We start from the raw sequence: 23,311 nt of genomic DNA on the forward strand, positions 1-23,311 counted from the left end.
TCTTCCTGTAACCTAGAACCAGTAGCCTATGAGTGCCACCTCCTCAGAGGTTGAATCTGTTGCTCAGCTTTTACTTCTGGCAAATGAATAGCCTTGTCAAGACTGTAGTCTGTCTTGAGGTATCTTTAAAAGCAATGAAATATGCAATTCTCTGCTTGAGAAATGTAGTGAATCAGATAGAGCATAAGCAATACTTTTGGCCAGACTATCATTTTCATACACAACTAAATAACAGAAGGTCCTGGGCAAGACATTTGTATTTCTTCCGCATTTGCCTTCTTGTGTCTAAAATGTAGATTATGAAAATCTCTTTAGTATACTCTAAAATGACATAACAATAATTATATGATCACTTAAAATGAAAACATTTAGTTCACCAAACCCTGAAATACACGTATGAAGGGATAAACTTAGGACCTTGAGAAAAAGAAACATAAGTAAAACTCTTTTCTTTCAACAGTGCATACCTAGTACCCACCTAAGCTCTCTGCTTGGCACACAGTATACTATTTATATAAATTTGCTGAATTAATGCATAAGTATGTAAATATAAGGAATGAAAAAAATCTTCAGGAGGGTACATAAAGGTTTCCAAAATAATTTATCAAGATCATATTATTGGATCCTCATAAGTCTTCAAGGAGCTAATATTTCCCCAACATTACAGAAGAGAAAATCTAGTTCCAGAAATGCAGAAATATCTGAAGTCACAACCAGGATGTGGGAAGTCTTTGATTTGAATAAAACAATTAACAAACTTAACAACTCAACTATTATGAAATACACATTCTTCTAAAACACATATAGAACATGTACAAAAATTGGTATTTTGTTAGGCTGAAAGCAAGAATCAGCAAATTTCAAAGAAACTATATTAAACAGTCGATATTCTCTTAATTAAATTAAAAGTGAGTAATTAAAATTCTCCATAACCTGAGATAATTAAAACTACTTCTAAATGACTAATGTATAGCAGTCATATTCAAAATATTTAACTTCTATGGCAAGTGCCCTAGTAAGAGAATGAATGCCTGCCATAAACTAGCAATGTGGCCATAGTAATATATGCCAGCTAAGTTCCAGCTTTGCTTACAGTTCGAAGAAAAAATTACAACCAAAAAATTAAAACCAGACCTGAGCTTGTACTCATTGGTATAGCTGTACTATACCAATACATATAACAATTCACAGTTAGTGTCCATTCTGACTGATTGGTAGCTGCGCCATAGTCTTTGTAAAATATTTTCAATAACAACCCTGCTAAGAAATGAAACATAATTGAATACCGAAAATTAAAATTTACTGGATACAGAAAAAACAGGGTTTTTCCTTTTTTTTTTTTTTTTTTTAAGATTGGCTCCTAGGCTAACAACTGTTGCCAATCTTCCTTTTTTTTTTTTTAAGGATTAGCACCTGGGCTAACTGTTGCCAATCTTTTTCTTATTTCCCAAACTGCATCTCCTCCCCCCTACATAGTTGTATATCTTAGTTGCACGTTCTTCTAGTTGTGGGATGTGGGACACCGCCTCAATGTGGCCTGACGAGTGGTGCCATGTCCACGCCCAGGATCCAAACCCCGGGCCGCTGCAGCGGAGCGCACGAACTTAACCACTTGGCCACGGAGCCGGCCCCAGGGTTTTTTCTTTTCTTTTCTTTTTAAAGATTGGCCCTGAGCTAACATCTGTTGCCAATCTTTTGTTTTTTCTTTCTTCTTCTCCCCAAAGCCCCCGAGTACATAGTTGTATATTCTAGTTGTAGGTCCTTCTGGTTGTGCTATATGGGACACCACCTCAGCACGGCCTGATGAGTAGTACTAGGTCTGTGCCCAGGATCCGAGCCAGCGAACCCTGGGGCGCCAAAGCAGAGTGCTCAAACTTAAGCCCTCAAACATGGGGCCAGCCCCCCAAAAAACAGTTTTTTGAGGGAAATGTTCATACTTCAATTCTATGGGAAGCTTGGCTTCATAAGGAAGAGAGAAGGAAAGACACACAAAGAAAAGGAAGATAAGGATAAGGAACTATTTAGAAAATTTGAATGCACACTCAATATGCAAGGCATTGTGCTACATATTCACATATAGTTATTTCTTACTAAATTTTCACAATAATCTTGAAATGTATATCTATTTACTCTTAATTTATAGAGGAAGAGACTAAGACTCATAGAAGTTAAGATCATACAGATTTTAAGTGAGAAAGCTGGTTTTCAAACCATTGTCTTGAGTCTAAAGACATTATTTCCTTTACTGCCTACTCTTGAGGAGGGAAATATCCTGAAGTCCATTTGCATCTGAATCAGGAAAATGAATCCAAAAACATTAGAGGGCAAGAAAGCTAAGATATCCTAACTCAATTTAACCTCAGAATTTCTCCACTTAACTGGATATAAAGATGAATTCAGGGGACTATGATGATCAAGTCCTCGGTGATTGTGGCAAAGACCATGTATAAGAGTAGATAATACTTTGACTTGGTCTTGAGCCCAGCATTGCACCATTGTCCTGAGAAACTCATTGATATCCCCTACTGACAAGTAACAGACAGTAATCACCAGGAACCAAGTGTTTTAACCAACCATAAAATTGCTAAATAAACCTAGGGTCATGGGTTTTCAGTGTGATACACTTTAGGGAAGATGAATTTTTAGTGTGCAAGAATTTTCAGTTTATCAAGGGAAGCAGAAAATACTACAGGTTAGGAGCCTGAATGTAAAGTCAAACTGTTTATATAGGAATCACACCTCCACATCCACATTACTTTAGACTACTGTAGCCTACACAAGTAATATAACTTCTCTGAACCTCAGTTTCTCATCTGTTGTGAGGATTAAACATACCAGTTCATTCATCCACATTTTACAGGACTTCTCTCATTCTATAGAAAGGGCCTTAGTTTGAAATACCAAAGAGTTGGAGGAAAACGGAGAATTCAACTATAACTTGGGTTGCTTGTAGTAATAGTGGATTACCAGGTTGATGGCATCTAGCCAGTATATAAAGATGCATATTTAAACACTAATGATGGACATTCCATTTGATGCTGTAGCTGGTGTGATTTTTGAGGCAAATATTAGTGGTAATCACTTTGCAGTATAAGAGAAAAGCAGAGCAACCATTACTAACCACACTCCACTTTTTAGGGAAGAAAGAAGCAGAAAAACTAAAGGGAGAGGCAAGTAGGCACCCAAGAGGTACAAAGAGAGGCATGGCTATGTAGAGTCACCAAGAACACAAAGGGAGAGCCTCAAGAAGCCTGAAAGGGAAAATCTTAACCCCAAGAAAAGAAATTGGAGATATGGACATTGGCAATAACAGAGACATTAATACGAAGAGAGACTACAGCCCAGTTAGTTCAGGAATGGCTCCTGAAGGGCAGGCTGGAGAGTCACCAGTGGTAAATCTAAAGTTGTCATAGGATCAGTAGAACCCTAAATAAAGATAAAAGAGCAACAAATTTACAGGGAAATTCTTATGACTATCTCTGAACAATACCCATAAGGTTTCCAGAGAAATGGGAAAAAAAAGGAAGAGCCCTCTTGCCTGTTGCAGTTTAATTAAAAATGAAGCCACCACTTCAATAACTAATGTCTTCTGTAGCTCAGGGAAGGGAACACACTAAACATCACATGTTGCAGACACATTCAATCCTCATAAAATCCTGAAGATATACACGATTTTATACAATAAGGAACATCTAGTCTATAAAAGTTATACAATTTGCCCTAGATCACACAGCTAGGAAGTGGCACACAGGGGATTGGAGCTCTAAACAGACTCCAAAATTCATATACTTCCCATCACCTCATCTTACATCTCAACTTTTTTGACTGCTAAAAGACATTCCTATCCATCTCTTTAGCAAATAGACAAAGGACAATTTTCAACTCTATATGACCTCTAGTCATGTAAAACATGATGGTTCCGAAGAGGCCAGCCAACCTAGGAAGACATCATTTCTTTTCTACTGCTATCTCATAGCCTGGCAATCTCCTCTCACAAGAATATAAAACACAGTCTGATATTTACAGTGAGTAGGGAGCCACATCTCAGATAACATCATTAAAAGTTGACTGACCTACTTCTGTCATATTAAGGTACAAATAGGTTACATAGGGATGGGATCCCATGTGCTTGCAACAGGCTACAGTCAGGCTTGTTAAACTAAACTTGGAACTTTTTAACAACACTCTTCCCATCACAAGTTATCTAGAGGGAATCTGGTGCTGTTCCTAGGGCAGTCATTTCTCCTCCTTAGTTAAAACTAAACTGGAAAGAAAAGAATATATGAGATCATCATGTGGAAAATTCTAAGAGTGGAGTCATTTGATTCTGTGGAGAGAAAGCACTCCTCTATGCACTGCCATCCCTCTGTTGTTCATAAAATGCAATCAGACAGGGCAAAGAAGACATATTCTGATGAAAACATCATGTAGAGAGTCAGATGTGACAAACTAGTAGGAAAGGGAATATGCTAGCACAGGCATTGTGTTTGGTCTCATAGAATTAAAGAGATTTGTCACAGTCCTCACCCCTCCACATTGCTTTAGACCCAGCTTGTTTTACTCAAGTACATTCATTGCATAGCACTGAAGACATTTGAGTTTGTGACTCCCAGAAGATATGAAATCATGCAGAAAATCCATTTTCATCCCAGGAAATTAATTGAGGGCTCAAATAATTAATGCTGTGATTTTTAAAAAATCATTAAAGTTGTTTAGAAATAGAATGATCTAACTTTTGAAATGGAGAGTTCTTTTTTATCCAATAATCATATAAATGTAGGACAACCATGGGTCAGGACACTATAAAGGAGAATCCTGAGGAGGCTTCTCTCGCCTAGAGTAGGATTCAGAAAGTATTAAGAATTTTTTTATAACTCTGAATTTACGTTACCTACAATCATGTTTATATACGGCACAAATACTCAACTGAGGGCCAGTAAGATAATAAATGGCAAGTAAACAAAGAATGGTAAATAAATAATCAAACTAATCAGCACACTTTTGTAAAAAGACTGTTCATCACGTTGATTCAGAATCACTATGGAATAGTCATGACCATTCCCAAATATCAGCCTGTTTTATTAGGGTTCTTTTGGGGGATACAGATGAACAAGCTATTTGTTCATCTGCATCTAGATATGTGAGCATCTATTACAGAAATTTTAATATGTGAATGCCCAAGTTTTCTAACAGTGGTTGTAGGATCATATATCCATAAGATGATCCATTGAGAGTATATTTGTACTGAATATAACACAAACACGTGTAAGGACACTAGGGTTGATCAAACCACCTGATCTTTTCTTGGGGATTTTTCACGATTGCTCAAATGTGCAATGTAATTTTAGAGAACTCATATTTGAAAGTCTCAAATAACTACGTCATTTTTCACATTATCTATCACTCATCACAACTAAAAATTTATCAGTATCTGGTAGCATTGGACACACGCATCTGCAGTGAGAAGGGAATCAAGCCATGCTGACCTGCCAACTGCTGTGTTCCTGTCATACCCTGCTCTTCACCCACCTCCACTTCACACAAAGCTCCAGGAAAAGTAAAACGCGCCATCTTAGTCCTGGCTGCAAATTAAACACTCAAAGATGAGCATGGGAATGACAGCCCTGACCCTTAAAAGTAGGAGCTCTGCTTCTTGCAAATATTTTCCACTTGGATTTTTATGAACCTGTGCTGCAGGTGAAAGTAGAGAACATGTAGTCAGACTGCAGCATCTTCTCTCATCTTAAGACAAACTTTAGTATCCAGAAGATAATCCCCACAAGATCTCAAGTTGTGGCCATTTTACTGTTAGTATGAATGTGAAACTGGCCCTGACGAGGGATGATATTCAAAAAAATAATTAACAAATAAAGCATAGGCGTGAACAAATCAGAACAGAAATCCAGCTGGAATTACATATTAGGCTCTAAGCAGAGCAGTGGTTTGATCCACATCACATTTTAAGAAGATCCCCAATGCTGCTGTCTGGAGAACATACTGAAGGAGGCGAGAGAGAAGCTGAGAGACCAGTTAGGAAGCTAATGCAGAAATGCGATCTCTCATGACTTGTCAGAGCTGTGCTTTTACTCATCTCTGTGTCCCACGGCTTTTTGGTCTGCCAATGTGCAGTTGAGTTCAATTGACTTGAATATACTTATTAAGGAAAAGAGCCTTCTCTAATTTAGATGGAATTATCTTAAATGACTTGTCAAGACTTTGTGTAATCAAATTCCATACATTATACAATTTTGCCTCTCACAAACAATTCATATTGTCCCCCAACTCATCAAGGAATAGATTCCACTCTTTGGTGACAGCGATTCACTTTGATACTCTTTCTATTGACTTTTATACCTTCATATTGAAGCAGAATGATTACACCTGTTTTATTTATCAAAACCAACTGGAAGTGATCATTTGTAGCATCAACAGGAGGCAAACTGACTCATATTCACCGATTTGCAATCAAATATAATACTACTGTCTTTTATAGACTGCCTATTAAATACCAAGAACCATGATAAGTACTCTTTATCACATAACAGCCCTACAAGGTAGTGATAATACTGATTTTACAGCTTCAATAGCTTAGTCAAGGTCAGTAAGCAACAAGTCAGGAAACTGGAGTCCTAACACATATGTATCCAAGTCCAAAGCCATTCTTTTTCCATAATAGCAAGGTGCTTATTTGAAATCATCAATATAATTATAGTAGCAAGCACTTTTATTGAGTACCTACTATGCATCCATAACTATATTAAATTCTTCATATGCATTGCCTCATTACTTCTCAGACTAACAATTTCAGGTTTAAATTTCTAATTTCTTCATTTTACAGACATGGAACCTGAGATTTAGAGAGGTGTAGTGACTTCGCTGAGGTCATAGAGGTAGTCTTTGACAAAGCTGGGCTGTCTAATTCCGGAATCCAATGTTCTCAACCATCTCATTCTTCTGCCTCCTAAATGACAAAGAATGCTTTGCTCCCGTAGACTCAGGCAAAGTCAGTAACCAGAAACATAATGCAAAAGAGTGATCGTTATTTACAACAGAGAATCTCACAACACTAATTCTCTTCAGCAATACATGTTCTTAATTATTTTAGCAAAACACATGGGGAATGGCTGAAGGAACAAAGAATTGTAGCCTGGTACAAGAAGGACTCAGAAACAGCAATCATCTGTAAATGAAACTTGAAATGCTGTCACAAAAAAAGGAGTATATACTTAGTTTTTGTTGCTCTACATGGAAAGATGAGAGTTGCATACAGAGTTATATATAGAGTTAAATGTAAAGAACTTTCTAATAATGAGAATTGTCCAAAAGTAACCTATGTAGCCTCAAAAAGCATTCTAACCATCACTGGGTTTGGGGACAGAAGCAAGAGAAACACCAACCATATTGTACATACGTTTCTGCTATCTCAAAAGGGTTAGAACTTGATTAATTTTAAGATAATTTCTAGCTTGTAGATCCAATAGTTCAGAGTTTGACTATTTCACTGGTATAATTGTATAAGAGTCTGATTTAATTATCTTCACATCCACTTTCATAATTCGTTATGAAAGTGATTGAGATTATCCCAAAAATAAATAATATATAACCATTTCTCTTAAAGAATACATTATAATTATTATTGTAGCATTGTTTATAATAGTAAGAAAAACTGAAAGCAGGTAAATGCCCATTATTTGAGAATATATTAAATAAATCTTGAAACATGCATATAATAGACTACTATGTAGCCGTTACAAATGTCTTCCTCTGAGTATTTGATGATACGTGAAAAACTACTTATGCTATAGTGTTAAGTGTAAGAGGATACAAATTACAGATAAAGGTAAAAATTTTATCACCTATAATATAATGCTTCTCATGTTTATCTTTAAAATTTTGGGACCTATACTTTTCCATCTACTGTGTCCAAGTTCATCTCAATCTTGACCATAATGCCTGGCCCATAACAAGTGCTCAATAAATACTTGGTGAATGAATAATAGGGAAAAAGGTGTGACACATTTTTAATAAAGTATTTTGGAAAATTTATTTAATATTTTTAAAATATCGGTCTGTTCTATGTCTTAGATATATAACCACATATACTGATGAAACAATAAAAAATTCATCATAGCAAAAAATTCATATTTTTTTCAGGAATCATGTGAAAATCTTTTCTCAATGAAAATTTTAAAATCATGTCAAAAATGACAAGGAAAACCACAAGGTAGAAAAGTATTTGCAGAAAATGTGAAGAGCAAAGTGTCAATCTATTAAGAGTTCATGCAAATTAAGAGGAAAACTATCAAAATACCAGGAGACAGTTAAGTAAAGGATGTGGATGGACAACAAAAGGGAAAGTAAAAGTAATAAACAAACATTGAGGAAATGTTCAATCTAACTAGCAATCACAGAAACGAAAAACTAAAACAAAGTAATGTTCTATGCAAATATAAAAGAATAAACACCTTCTCAATTTCTAGAAAATATATGAAAAATGGTCTGTGCAAATACTTCATTTGCAGTGTAAAGCATTCATTTTGGGAAAAATTATTTTGCATGTGTATGAGAATTCTCCATTCACATCCTTTCATTCTATTGTCCTATCTCTAGAGGTTTACCTTAGTTATTTCCAGTAGAAAGAACAGCATTATGGTCATTATGTCAAAATCACAAAAAATTAGAAACAAATTACAATATCCAATAATATTAAAATTGTAGGCTAGATTATAGTAATTCCACTTATTAAAACAGCCTTACAAAAACTATGAAAAATCACCGAAAATTATTGCTATAAAGTGGCAAATACTAATTAAAATTTATCTATACTACAATTATACTAGAATAAAGAAAAGTTGTGTGTGGTGTAGAGTTAACAGAAATATGAAAAATGAAAAAGCTTAAACAGGTGGAATGACTCATTTAGGATTCTGTTTGGATTGGTCTAGTGTTAACTGTGGAATACAAAGAAAAACAAATTCTTGGGGAACATTTAAAATTTCTGAGAACTTTAGGACATACTCTGATTCCAGCCCCAACTTAGGTTGAGGCCATCTAACACAGACGAATTCAATGAGTACTCTGAGACATGTATGGGTGGAGAAAATTTTCCTCAAGTCAAGATAATTGGGTCTTTGGAATGTGCAGAAGTCAGGGACTTTGTCTCTGGAGAATCCTGTCTCTGACTCACAACCTTAAGGACTGAAGAAGTTTGTAAAAGTAAGTGTAAACTTGGCTTCCAAAAAAAGCTGGGTCTCTCTGGAGTAACTGTCAACTTTATGACAAATCATGGGAAACTAGAGTTGCATCATTGATCATTACTTTTAATACATTTTATTGACTTGACACACTCTTAAGAAGATTCATCTACAGACAAATTCTCTGATTGTGGCTGTTCTTTCTTCTATTTCTTTTTAGGAAGAAGGAGCAACCATCTTTCAAATTGAGAATCTTTTGGTCTAATCTGAAAAATGTAAATGAAATTCAAATTCCTAGGAATTTTTCTATTATTTAATAGAATGGAATGGTGTGGATGATTTTAAAACTCAGTCAAGAGGTAAGAGAAAGAGAGAAGTTTTTATTAAAACCATTTCAAAAGGAAAACATCCTATCAATCAATACAAAGATTTTTTTAGTTGAGGTGATCATTGCTCATGGGATTTTGAAAAATATATATAAATATACATTTAAAAATACAAAAAACCCAGGTATCATCTCCAAGACAAAGATATTCTTTAATTCTTCTTTCTAATTCTATAATAGTCCATGAAAAAGACTAGTAAGGAAGACAGAGTTGTTTGCAGTGCAACAGACCGTTGTAAATAATAGGCTAATGGCTACTGTATTTAAGTATCTGGTTTACTAAACTTTTAGGTACAAATTACCTAGAGAAAGAGCTCATGGTGACTTACACATTATTCACATACAAACTGTGCCCAATGAAGGTTTGAGGAAACAAGTAATTAAAGGTGTTTATGATAAAAATTGAATTAGAAACAAAAAATATGTAACTGCAGGCAGAAGTAACTACCTGAGTGTTAGTTTGAGGCCCAGGTAGCCAGGCCAAAGGAAAAAATATTCTTGTTTATATGATAAATCAAGTAACACTACCCTGGACCATAATTCTCCACACTACACCCAAAAGGAATTTGGGGCATATTTGTCATTTGAACTCATTATTGTGGATAATGTTGTCATAAATGGAAGACAATCAATGTCTTCCATTTTTTCAAAAGAAGTAAACATATTTTTATATGTATACTTATCATATGGATCCTTGGTGAAAATTAAGTGCATCATATTAAATTGTGGCTTTATTAAAAACAATTTATAAATAAGTAAACATTGTAATATAGTGGTAAAAATGGGGACTTGCAGATCATAAACATAAGATTTTAAATCATAGTTCTGGTATTTACCAACTATAAGATATTGAAAATTGTATGTAACCTTCAAAATCTCAAATTAATTTCCTTATAGGTAAAATTTTCATAATATTTAGGCTATTTTGAAGATTAAATGATAAAAATTATATGACGTTCCTAATACATACTAGGATACTAGGACCACACGTTGTCAATTACTCTTCTTAGAGTGAGCTAAAATAATACATCTTTCCTTATGGTATATTAATTGAAGATTAGAATTCATAAAATGAATAAGTCGAGAGTTGGCAAGTCCATTAATCTTTGTGCAATATCAGTTGTGTTAATTGATCTTTTAGAAGAGCTGTAGAGGATAACAAGATTATTTTCTCTAGTGAGAATTTAGAATATGATGGTGTGTGTTTTTCATTGAAAAATCTTGTTGCTTTAAATATTAGATCTTCAAGTAGCTAAGTTAATAAACCAAAACAAAACAAAAAGCTTATAGGAAGTTAGAGAGCTTGACTTATGGCATGGATAAAAAATCACAAACTTTCCTTAGGTACAGACCTAAGGAAATATTAAAACAATGCCCAGATGAAGTCCCAATGCCCGGATGAAGTCCCAGCGCATTGAACCACAGAGTGCTTATTTCTTACAAAAGACCATGGGTTGGAAGACAGTAATTAGAGGATGGCCAGGATCCAGGCCAGTTCAGAGCCTTTACAAATAAGAATTTCATCTTCTGGGGGCCAGCCCGGTGGCGCAGCAGTTAAGTTCGCACATTCTGCTTCTCAGCGGCCCAGGGTTTGCAGGCCCGGATCCCGGGTGCGGACATGGCACCGCTTGGCAAAAGCCATGCTTTGGTAGGCATCCCACGTATAAAGTAGAGGAAGATGGGCATAGGTGTTAGCTCAGGGCCAGTCTTCCTCAGCAAAAAGAGGAGGATTGGCAGCAGTTAGCTCAGGGCTGATCTTCCTCAAAAAAAAAAAAGAAAGAAAGAATTTCATCTTCTAGTGACAATTCTGTTCTAGCCATCAATGGTCTGTGACTTCTTTGGAGATCATATGACTAAGTCAAGAACTCAAGTTCTTTATCTTGATCTACCTCCATAAACACTGTGACCTGGAAGATTTTGAGAACAGGGATTATGAGTGTTCTAGGTCCACCAGCAGTAGTGGGTTCCTATGGATAACTGACAGGGCACACCAGTACAACTCAGCCTCAGTGTGTAGTTCTAGACACCTAAGACAATCACTCTACTATTTAAATTGTTTTCACATTTTTTACTCTGAGTTAATCTTCCTAACATAATTGGACACCTGCTTCAGTGGTTTTCTCCTTTTTTATTATATTTCTCATTTACGTATTTTTATTTTAGGAATTTGAGTGATTCAGAAAAGTCGAAAAAAGTTCTCTAAGATAATCATTAATGTTTTGAATATTTCTATCCATTCTTTCTATTCTGTCTAGGTTTTCTTGTTTTGGTTTTGAAAAAAAGTGCTGTAACTGTTGTTTTCTTTCTGTTTTCACTTAATCATTTCAACAAATTTTAAACATCACTTTTGTGTTAATATACACTTCTCAAAAATGCCATATTAATAGGTGCAAAATGGCCCATCAAATGAGTGTGCTGTGATTATTTAACAATTTCCCTAGCATTAGCCAAGAATGAAAAACTATTTTAAAATATAATAGCCAATAATGGCAAAGATCTAGTAAAAAAGGGATTATCCAATAGACAGATCCAAATCACAGATGGAAAGTGATTTACTAGAAACTATCATAAGTCTCAAAAATCTTCATTCCCTTGTTCCCAGATATTTAGAATCCATTTTAGGGAAGTAAACAAATGGAGAAAAAATTCCAAGTTCAACACTGTTTAACAGAGTGTATGTTGATTGCTTCTTAAAAGTTACACTAGCATTGCAAGAGGAATGAAAATAATTTCCTCTATACTGTCCTTTATTCTTTTTTCCTCCCAGTAGAAAGTGTTAAAGGGGATTGGTGGTTTCTCTTGTAAATGTTTACAAGTGAAATTTTTTTTGCAGCAACTATCTAGGGGCTGTTAGGGTACCAAACGCACAGCATAATTATTTTCTGCAAGGCATTTCCAAATGGGAACCAACTTTTAGGAGATTGCTAGAAAGGAAAAGACAGGCATGGTTCACATCATCCCTGCAAAAACTTTGGTATGGACCCTAGATGCTGCTTCAAAGCCTCTATCAGAATCTTATTCCCAGACAGAGTAGGGTGATATGTGCCCCTACAGTCAATCAAATTCCAATCTTAATACCAAACAGAAGTATATCAGGCCTACCCAACCCTTCCTACCCTCTTTGGAATGTGTGCCTAAAAAGTAGCTTATATTTGTAGCATATTTTAAGCTACAAAGCAGCTTAAAATAGATGAGAATCCTCCTCTCCATAGCCAATATATATATAAGCATTCTATTATGCTGATTAAATTGTCTCACCATTGTAAATTGGAGTTTTCATAGAAAGCAGCATAACCTGTTGGCGAATGAATATCACAGACAGAAATGGTAAATCCTATACCAGAAACACAGCCATTTTTTTTATTGAGGTCATGATGGTTTATAACATTGTGAAATTTCAGGTGACATTATTATTAATCAGTATTCTATATAGACTGCATGGTGCTCACCACCAATAATATAATTTTTGTCCGTTACCATACATATGTTTCCCCTTACTCCTTTTGCCCAGCATCCACCCCCACTTCTCTCTGGTAAATACTAATCTCTTCTCTTTGTCCATGTGTTTCTTTATCTTCCACACATGAGTGAAATCATGCAGTGTTTGACTTTCTCTGTCTGGCTTATTTTGCTTAATGTAATACTTCAAGGTCCATCCGTGTGTTTGCAAATGAGACAATTTTGGGTTTTTTTATGGCTGAGTTGTATTCCATTGTATATATATACCACATCTTCTTTATCCATTAGTCAATCAGTGGGCACTTGGGTTGCTTCCATGTCTTGGTTATTGTGAATAATGCTGCAATGAACATACGGGTGAGTAAGTCTCTTTGAATTGTTGATTTCAAGATCTTTGGATAAACACCCAGTAGTGAGATAACTGGAGCATATGGTGTTTCTATTTTTAATTTTTGAGAAACCTCCATACTGTTTTCCATAGTGGCTGCAGCAGTTTGCATTCCCACTAGCAGTGTATGAGGGGTCCCTTTTCTCCACATCCTCTCCAACATTTGTTATTTTTTGTCTTGGTGATTATAGCCATTCTGACAGGTGTAAGTTGATACCTCATTGTAGTTTTGATTTGTATTTCCCTAATAATTAGTGATATTGAACATCTTTTCTTTTCACATACCCGTTGGCCATCTGTGAATCTTGTGTGTGTGTGTGTCTGTGTGTGCGCGGCGCGTGAGGATGATTGGCCCTGGGCTAACATCTGTTGCCAATCTTCCTCTTTTTGCTTGAGGAAGATTGTTGCTGAGCTAACACCTGTGCCAATATTCCTCTATTTTATGTGGGATGCTGCCTCAGTGTGGCTTGATGAATGTTGCTAGGTCTGTGCCCAGGATCCGAACATGTGAACCCCAGGCCTGCTGAGGCAAAATGTGCGACCTTAACCATATGACACAAGGCTGGCCCCAACCATCTGTGTGTCGTCTTTGGAAAAATGTCTGTTCATATCCTCTGCCAATTTTTGTATCAGGTTGTTTGTGTTTTTGTTGTTGAGTTGTATGAGTTCTTTATATATTCTGGAGATTAACCTCTTGTCAGATATATGATTTGCAAATATTTTCTCCCAGTTGGTGGGTTGTCTTTTGGTTTTGTTCATGGTTTTCTTTGAAGAAGCTCTTTAGTCTGATGTAGCCCCACTTGTTTATTTTTTCTTTTGTTTCCCATGCCTGAGTAGACACGATATTCAAAAAGATGCTGGTAAGACCAATGTTAATGAGTGTACTCCCTATATTTTCTTCTAGGAGTTGTGTGGTTTCAAGTCTTACATTCAAGTTTTTAATCCATTTTGAGTTAATTTTTGTGTATGGTGTAAGATAATGGTCTACTTTCATTCTTTTGCATGTGGCAGTCCAGTTTTCCCAAAATCATTCATTGAAGAGACTGTCCTTTCTCCATTGTATGTTCTTGGCTCCTTTGTTGAAGATGAGCTGCCCGTAGATGTGTGGTTTTATTTCTGAGATTTCATTTATGTTTGATTGATCTGTATGTCTGTTTCTGTGCCAGGACCATGCTTCTCTGCTTACTATAGCTATGTACTATATTTTGAAGTCAGGGATTGTGATGCCTCCAGTTTTGTTCTTTTTTCTCAGGATTCCTTTGGCTATTTCGGGTCTCTTCCTGTTCCCTATGAATTTTAGGATTCTTTGTTCTATTTCCATGAAGGATGTCATTGGGATTCTGATTGGGATTGCATTGAATCTGTAGATTGCTTTAGGTAATATGGGCATTTTAACTATGTTTATTCTTCCAATCCGTATGCATGGAATATCTTTTCATTTGCTTACATCATTTTTTTATTTATCTCAATAATATCTTATTGTTTTCAGTGTATATGTCTTTCACCTCCTTGGTTAAATTTATTCCTAGATATTTTATTCTTTTTGTTGCAATTCTGAATGGGATTGTTTTCTTGAGTCCTCTTTCTGCTAGTTCATTATTAGAGTATAGAAATGCAGCTGACTTTAGTAAGTTGAATTTGCACCCTGCAACTTTGCTGTAGTTGTTGATTATTTCTAATAGTTTTCCAATGTATTCTTTAGGATTTTCTACATACAGAATCATGTCATCTGTAAATGGTGAGAGTTTCACTTCTTCCTTTCCAATTTGGATACCTTTTCTTTCTTTTTCTTGTCTAATTGCTCTGGCCAAAACCTCCAGTCCTACGTTAAATAAGAGTGGTGAGAGTGGGCACCATCATCTTGTTCCTGTTCTCAGAGAGATGGCTCTCAGTTTTTCTCCATTAAGTATGATGTTGACTGTGGGTTTGTCATGTAAGGCCATTATTACGTTAGGTACTTTCCTTCTATACCCTTTTGATTAAGAGTTTTTATCATAAATGGATAGTGGATCTTGTCAAATGCTTTCTCTGCATCTATTGAGATGATCATGTGATTTTTATTCCTCAATGTATTAATGTGGTGTATCTGCAGATATTGAACCATCCCTGCATCCCTGGTATAAATCCCACTTTATCATGGTGTACGATCCTTTTAATATATTGCTGTATTTGGTTTGTCAATATTTTTATTGCCATATATGTTCATCAGTGACCTTGGCCTGTAATTTTCCTTCTTTGTGTTGTCCTTGTCTGGTTTTTGGATCAGGGTGATGCTAGCCTCACAGAATAAGTTAGGAAGCATTCCATCTTCTTCAATTTTTCATAATAGTTTGTGGATAGGTATTAAATCTTTGAGTGTTTGGTAGGATTCTCCAGAGAAGCCATCTGGTCCTTGACTTTTGTTTCGGGGAGGTTTTTGATTACAGTTTCAATCTCTTTACTTGTGATTTGTCTATTCAGATTCTCTATTTCTTCTTGATTCAGTTTTTGGAGGTTGTATGAGCTTAAGAATTTATCCATTTCTTCTAGGTTATTCAATTTGTTGGCAGATAGTTTTTCATAGCATTCTCTTATTATCCTTTGTATTTCTGTGGTATCTGTTGTAATTTCTCCTCTTTCATTTCTAACCTTATTTATTTGAGACTTCTCTCTTTTTTTCTTAGCCACTCTGGCTATGGGTTTGTTAATTTTGTTTATCTTCCCAAAGAACCAGCTCTTAGTTTCATTGATTATTTCTACTGTTCTTTTTGTTTCAATTTCATTTATTTCCACATTAATTTTTATTATTTTCCTCTTTCTGCTGACCTTGGGCTTCATTTGTTCTTCTTTTTCTAGTTCCGTTACGTGCAGTTTAAGATTACTTATTTGAGATTTTTCTTTTTTGTTGAGGTGTGCCTGTATTGTTATGAATTTCCCTCTTGGAACCACTTTCCCCGTATTCCAAAAGAGTTGGTATGATGCATTTTCATTTTCATTTGTCTCCAGATATTTCTTGATTTCTCCTTTGATTTATTCATTGATTTGATGGTTGTTCAGCAGCATGTTGTTTAGTCTCCATATATTTGTGTCTTTCCCAGGTTTTTTCTTGTAGTTGATTTCTAGTTTCACAGCATTATGTTCGGAAAAGATGCTTGATATGATTTCAGTCTTCTTCAATTTACTGAGGCTTGCCTTGTTTCCCAACAGATGGTCTATCTTTGAGAATGTTCCATGTGCACTTGAGAAGAATGTGTATTCTGCTGTTTTTTGGGGATGGAATGTTCTATATATATCTATTAAGTCCATCTGGTCTAGTTTTTCATTTCATTCAATTATTTTCTTCTTTACTTTCTATCTGGATGATCTAGCCATTGATGTAAGTGGGATGTTGAAGTCCCCTACTATTATTGTGTTGCTGTTAATTTCTCCCTTTAGGTCTGTTAATATTGCTTTATGTACTTCGGTGCTCATGTGTTAGGTGCATGTATATTCATAAGTGTTATGTCCTCTTGGTGGAATGTCCCTGTTATCATTATATAATGCCCCTCTTTGTCTCTCATTTTCTTTTTCATGTTAAAGTCTACTTTGTCTGATATAAGTACGGCGACACCTGCTTTCTCTTGTCTGCCATTTACTTGGAATATCGTCTTCCATCCCTTTACTCTGAGCCTGTGTTTGCCTTTAGAGCTGAGATGTGTTTCCTGAAGGAGGCATACTTTTGGGTCTTGTTTTCTAATCCATCCTGCCATTCTGTGTCTTTTGATTGGAGAATTCAATCCATTTACATTTAGAGTGATTATTGATATATGAAGGCTTAACACTGCCATTTGATCTCTTGTTTTCTGGTTGTGCTATATTTCCCTTGTTTCTCTTTCATGTATTTCTCACTGACATTTCAGTTTGGTGATTTTCTGTGGTGGTTTTCTCAGTTTTCTCTTTATTTATCATTTGTGTCTCTGTTTTGATTCTTTGTTTAGTGGTTACCATGAGTATCATATAAAAGTTCATATAGATGAGATAGTCCATTTTCTGATAGCCTCTTATCACCATTAGCCTAATCAGTTTCCATCTCTTTCCTCTTCCCTAAGTTATCGTCACAAATTATTCCATTTTGTGCTGAGGCTTTGTCAAGAAAATGAAGCATTTATCACTATTTTTGATGCTATTCTTCCCTTTATCTTTAATGTTATTGTTGTTTGCTAACCTATTCTGATAGAAAGCTGCAAAATTCTAATTTTGTCTATTACCTTGCTCCAGGTTTTGTAAAACTTTTCCTTTTTGCTTCAGGTATGAGGGCATTCTTTTCTGTTTGTTTGTTTGTTAATTTTTATTTTTTTCAGATGTACATCATATTTCGAATTCTGTATACATTACATCATGTTCACCACCCAAACACTAATTATAGTCCATCACCTCACATGTGACCCTAATCACCCCTTTTGCCCTCTCCCCTCCCCCCTTCCCCAAAAGGTAACCACCAGTCCAATCTCCAATGCTATGTGGGGGTTTTTTTTGTCATTTTTATCTTCTACTTATGAATGAGATCATATGGTATTTGACTTTCTCCCTCTGACTTATTTCACTCAGCATAATATCCTCAAGGTCCACCCATGTTGTCACAAATGGCCTGATTTCATCATTTCTTATGGCTGAGTAGTAGTCCATTGAGGCCATTCTTGATAATCTCTTGTGGAAGGGTTTTGGAGCAACAAACTCCATCAGATTGTTGCCTATTCGAGAAACTTTTAATTTCTCCATCGTATCTGAAGTATAGTTTCAGTGGATAGAGTATTCTTGGATGAAAGATTTTGTCTTTCAGTATTTTGAATATATCATTCCACTCTCTCCTGGTCTGTACGGTTTCTGCTGAGAAGTCTGCTGAAAGCCTGATAGGGGTTCCTTTGTAGATTATTCTCTTCTGCCTTGCTGCCCTTAATATGTTTTCTTTGTCATTTACTTTTGCCAGTTTTGCTAATATACGCCTTGGAGAAGGTCTTTTTGCATTGATGTAATTAGGGGTTCTATTTACTTCCTTTATTTGTAATTCCAGTTCTTTCCCCAGGTTTGGGAAGTTCTCAGCTATTATTTCTTTGAACAAGCTCTCTGCTCCTTTTTGCCACACTGTCCCTGTGGACTACCTATAATTCTTTGTTGCATTTCTTAATTGAGTCAAAGATTTTTCAGAGAATTTCTTCATTTCTTTTTAGTCTTAGTTCTCTCCTCCTCCACCTGAACCATTTCTGTATTTCTGTCCTCTAAACTACTAATTCTGTTCTCCATAACATCAGCTCTGTTTTTTAAGGTTTCTAGATTGTTTTATATCTCATTCATTGTGTTCTTCACCTCCAGAATTTCTGTTTGGCTTTTTCTTTAGAGTTTCAATCTCTTTGGTGAAATATTTTTTCTGCTCACTAATTTTACTTCTGAGATCATTGAACAATCCTTCTGAGTTTTCTTGTGACTTACTGAGTTTCTTTATGATAACTATTTTGAATTCTCTGTCATTTAGATTGTGAAATTTTTATCTTCAGGATTGGTTTTTATCTTGTCATTTTCCTTTTGATCTGGAATGTTAACGTATTTCTTCATAGTGTTTGATGAAGTAGACCTTTGCCAGTGCATAGTGGTGGTATCAGATCACAGATTCTACCTCCCACCACTGGGGTGGGGCAAGAGCTGTACTTTCTGAACCCACCATGTCTGCTGGAAGTTGTGTCCATAGGGCTCATCTGCATTTGCTAGCCACCACTGCTTGGCAGGTCCCATACACAGGCACAGACACTCTGGTGTGGTTCTGCTGCCCTGCCTGACTGGCTGAACTGGTGCCCCAGGTGGGAGGGTAGGGTAGGGGCTTTTTCTCAGCCTGTTTAGTAATCACAGGTGACCTGCCTGGGCTGCTGGGCTTTATAGGAGTGCCCATGTGGTGGCCAAGCTACTCTGGTGTGGAGCATTCCCACAGGCTGGGATGTAACTCCAAAAGCAAAATCATCCCCACAGAGAACTGTCTGCTACCCTGCCTCCTCCAAGAGTCATGCACTGGCCACTGAATGAGGTCCTGAGCCTCAGATTGGAGCTGCTGTGGAGCGCAAAGAGATCCACTCACCTCCTTCTGCTGCTTCCTGGGGATCCAGCACCCCACCTTCAGACATATGGCTGTGTAGATCTCTCAGACATCCTATTGGGCTATGTGGGTGTCCTCTGTTGGCTGATGAATGTCCTTTGGTTGTATCTTAGTGGGGAGAGGCTAAGGCAACAGCTCACTCTGCCCTGATCCTGATGTCACACCTACAGCACAGCCATTGTTTGAAGACACTAAGTAGGGGGCCGGCACAGTGGTACAGCAGTTAAGTGCACATGTTCCGCTTTGGCAGCCCAGGGTTCACCGGTTCAGATCCCAGGTGTGGACATGGCACAACTTGGCATGCCATGCTGTGGTAGGCATCCCACATATAAAGTAGAGGAAGATGGGCATGGATGTTAGCTCAGGGCCTGTCTTCCTCAGTGAAAAGAGGAGGCTTGGCAGCAGTTAGCTCAGGGCTAATCTTCCTCAAAAAAAAAAAACACTAAGTAGTAACTCATTCGTTGTATCAGTTATGTTTTCCTCTAGGAATATTTTTAAAGCTATGTAGAATGCCTTGCGGGTGAAAAGGTGCTTTCAAAATTATATTCTTTGATTTAGTTATTATATAGAAGATCATCTACTAATATTTACTCTTTAAATTTTTTTCAAAACAAAGTCATTTCCTCCATGCTCTTTGCTGCACAACTCAGATGCCTGAGTTGACCTCAAATTTCCTTTTCATAAAATATGGATCCTAATGCAAATTCAACAATTAGAAAAGGAATGACTCTTGTATGGACATAATAAAAGGCAGACTCTTGTATGCAGTTTGGTTGCTTGTATATCTAAACATCTAAAGAACACAAAACTGATTGTAATACATTTAGACAGAAATCTCACCTCCAAGTCTCACCAGAATGTTTAGTTTTGCATTGTCTACTATTCAATCACAATCTCACACACAACTGAAGCACTCCAGTGGTATTGGAGAGAGGTGGTCTAAAAGGCCTTGCTACTTACGTGTGTTCTGCAGACAAACTGCAGCAGCAGCATCTGGATACATGGTAACAAATGCAGATCTTATAACCCACTTCAGACCCACAGATTCAGAATCTTTAACAAAGATTTCCCCATGTGATTCATCTGTATACTAAAATTTGGAAGCACTGTATGAGATAGGTGGTTCTCTCCTTCAGTTGCACATTAGAATTGCCTGGAGTGCATTAATTTTAAAAAGATGCCTGATTTCCATTCTTTAGGCAACATCCATAATTTTGGGAGAGCTATAGGGTATAGTTTAAAAAAAAGGGATTTAAAGTTAGAAAATGCACATTTGAATATTAGCTCGCTCAATAAATGTGTTTATATATATTTTATACCTATGAAACTCATTTTCCTCAGAGAATTATAGAGATTATAATATGTGTGAATATATTTGTAAATTAAAAAAAACCCTGAACCAATGGTATTCTTAACGACTGGTATGGTATAACTTCAAATAGATTTTTAAAAAGAGATTAAGCACACTCTTGCCAAAATAATGATATTCAAAGTGGGGTCTCTGTGTTAATTAAATTGGAAATAACAGACGCTTGTTAAAGATGCAAATAGTTCTTCCCTGCCTCAGAAGTTGTGCATCACAATCTCAGGAAATGGACAAAATGAGTAAATGAGAACTTAATCAGCAAAAATAAGGAAGTGGGAAAAAAGAGAATGCAGTAATACAAAACAAGTAAGTAATAAACATAAGTATATGGAAGAAAAAAGGAAGTACATTAATAATTATATTTTAAGGTGAGCAGACTGAATACTCTCTTAAAAGAAACTGTAAAAAATGCGCAAAGGATAAGCTATCCAAAAGCTGCTTTTTGGAGAAGACCTATAATATAGGAAAACTCCTTGTGACACTAATAAAGAAAAAAAATTGGTTAAGAATAGTAATGAAAAAAGAGATAGAAATTCTCATATAAGGGAGACCACAGAATTATAAAGATTAACTGCAACCCCTTGATAACACATTTGCTATCATTCTATGTCATTCTATGAATAATATCCTAGCAAAATATAAAGTATCAAAACCAACTGCTCTCAAATTGCTGTGTTAGTACTGTCAATTAGATGACAAGGTATTGTAGCCTGTGAGCCATGTTCTCTGCAAAATGAACAACTAAGAGCTTTTACTCTGCAGACATATGGCTTGGGTTTAAGTCTTGGCTCTACCATTTATTTAGCTTTACTCATTTTGTCCATTCCAAAAGTCGTTACCTTCTCTTTCTCTACTCTCATAATTTGACTTACAGGACTCAATCATTTGGTCACAAAAATTAACTATGTTTTCTACTAGAGTGCTATCTAATCTCCTAAATTATCCTTCAAACACTAAATGAAGATAGAACTACAAGGAAACTTTTATGCCTCCATTGTTATCCCCATCCCCAAATTCCCACATTACTGGGATTATTTAGAAGTGTTTATAATGTCCTTATAATATGTCTTTTTGAGAGTTCTTCTTCAACGTTTACATTATACAAACTTGGACATTCAGTCTTTATTTATTTATCAATATACATACCTCATTGATCACCATTGGTATCTCTCTCTTATCATTCTCTTTTCTTCTCTTGAGGACTGTATTTTACTTATATTTGGTTTGGTTAGAGTATATTTGCAGAAGTTTCCTCAGATGAAAATGTGAGTAATATATTACCTGAATTCTTATAGATCATCAAATATCTTCCTTTTTATTTATTTGTTTAAGCGCATGAGTTTTGACCTACCAAGTCTACATCTAAGAATATATGTAGGGAAATAATATATATAATTATAAGTAATATATAATGTATATTTACATATTATATATAACAAATATATGTATAATACATAACTTATAAAGTCAAAAATATATATTAGTTCTATACATACATATGTATATACGAATTATGATTGTTATTAATTGACATTATTTATTCCATTTGGTCCTTTAAAGTTTACATAACATAAATACATGTACACATATTAGCTGAAAAGGATGCTTGAAAAACTCAGCGACCAAAATCCCAGGGAATTTCCAAACAGAGAAATTTCCTAACCCCTCTCACTGTGACCTCTTCTTTGGGTGGTTATGCACTGATAGCTCATAGGGACGAGGCATGGTTTCATCTCTAAGGACCTTGCCTCCTAAGGATGAGGAAACAGGCACTCCTGCACATTCTCAGTGGACACACAAATTGGTACATCCTCTGTGGGGGACAATTTGGCAATATTTATCAAAATCACAGATGTATACAGTTAACCTTTGACCACAGGTTACCTCTAGGTAATTATCACACAGTTCATTAAAGTATTATTTGTAATAGCAGAGGTGAAAACAACTTAAATTTCCATAAGAAGGGGACATAGAAATAATGGAATACTCTTCTGCAATTAAAAGAATAAGGAGCTTTTTGTGCATTGATATAGAAAGATCTTCAAGAAATATTAAGTGGAAAAGTAATGTTCAGAACAGATTATACGGCACACTAACATTTGTGTAAAAAAGATTATGTATGTATGTGTGTATGTATATATATACATACCTTTTTGCTCCCACACAGAATCCACACAGAATATCTCTAGAAAAATAAACAAGAATAGTTTGTTATCTCTAGGGAAGGAAATGGATAACTTATTAACAGGAATGGAAGATAGGCTGTTTACAGTATATCATTTAGCACCTTTTTAAAATTTTGAACCTTATAAATATATTACCTATTCATAAAATAAATAACATTTAAGCTAAATAGTTGCCTGTGAGATTCACAAGCTTTCTCCTTTCACTTTTCCAGTGATACACCACATGAGACCAT

The sequence above is a fragment of the Equus caballus genome, chromosome 25 (assembly GCF_041296265.1).
Source record: "Equus caballus isolate H_3958 breed thoroughbred chromosome 25, TB-T2T, whole genome shotgun sequence".
Taxonomy (NCBI): domain Eukaryota; kingdom Metazoa; phylum Chordata; class Mammalia; order Perissodactyla; family Equidae; genus Equus; species Equus caballus.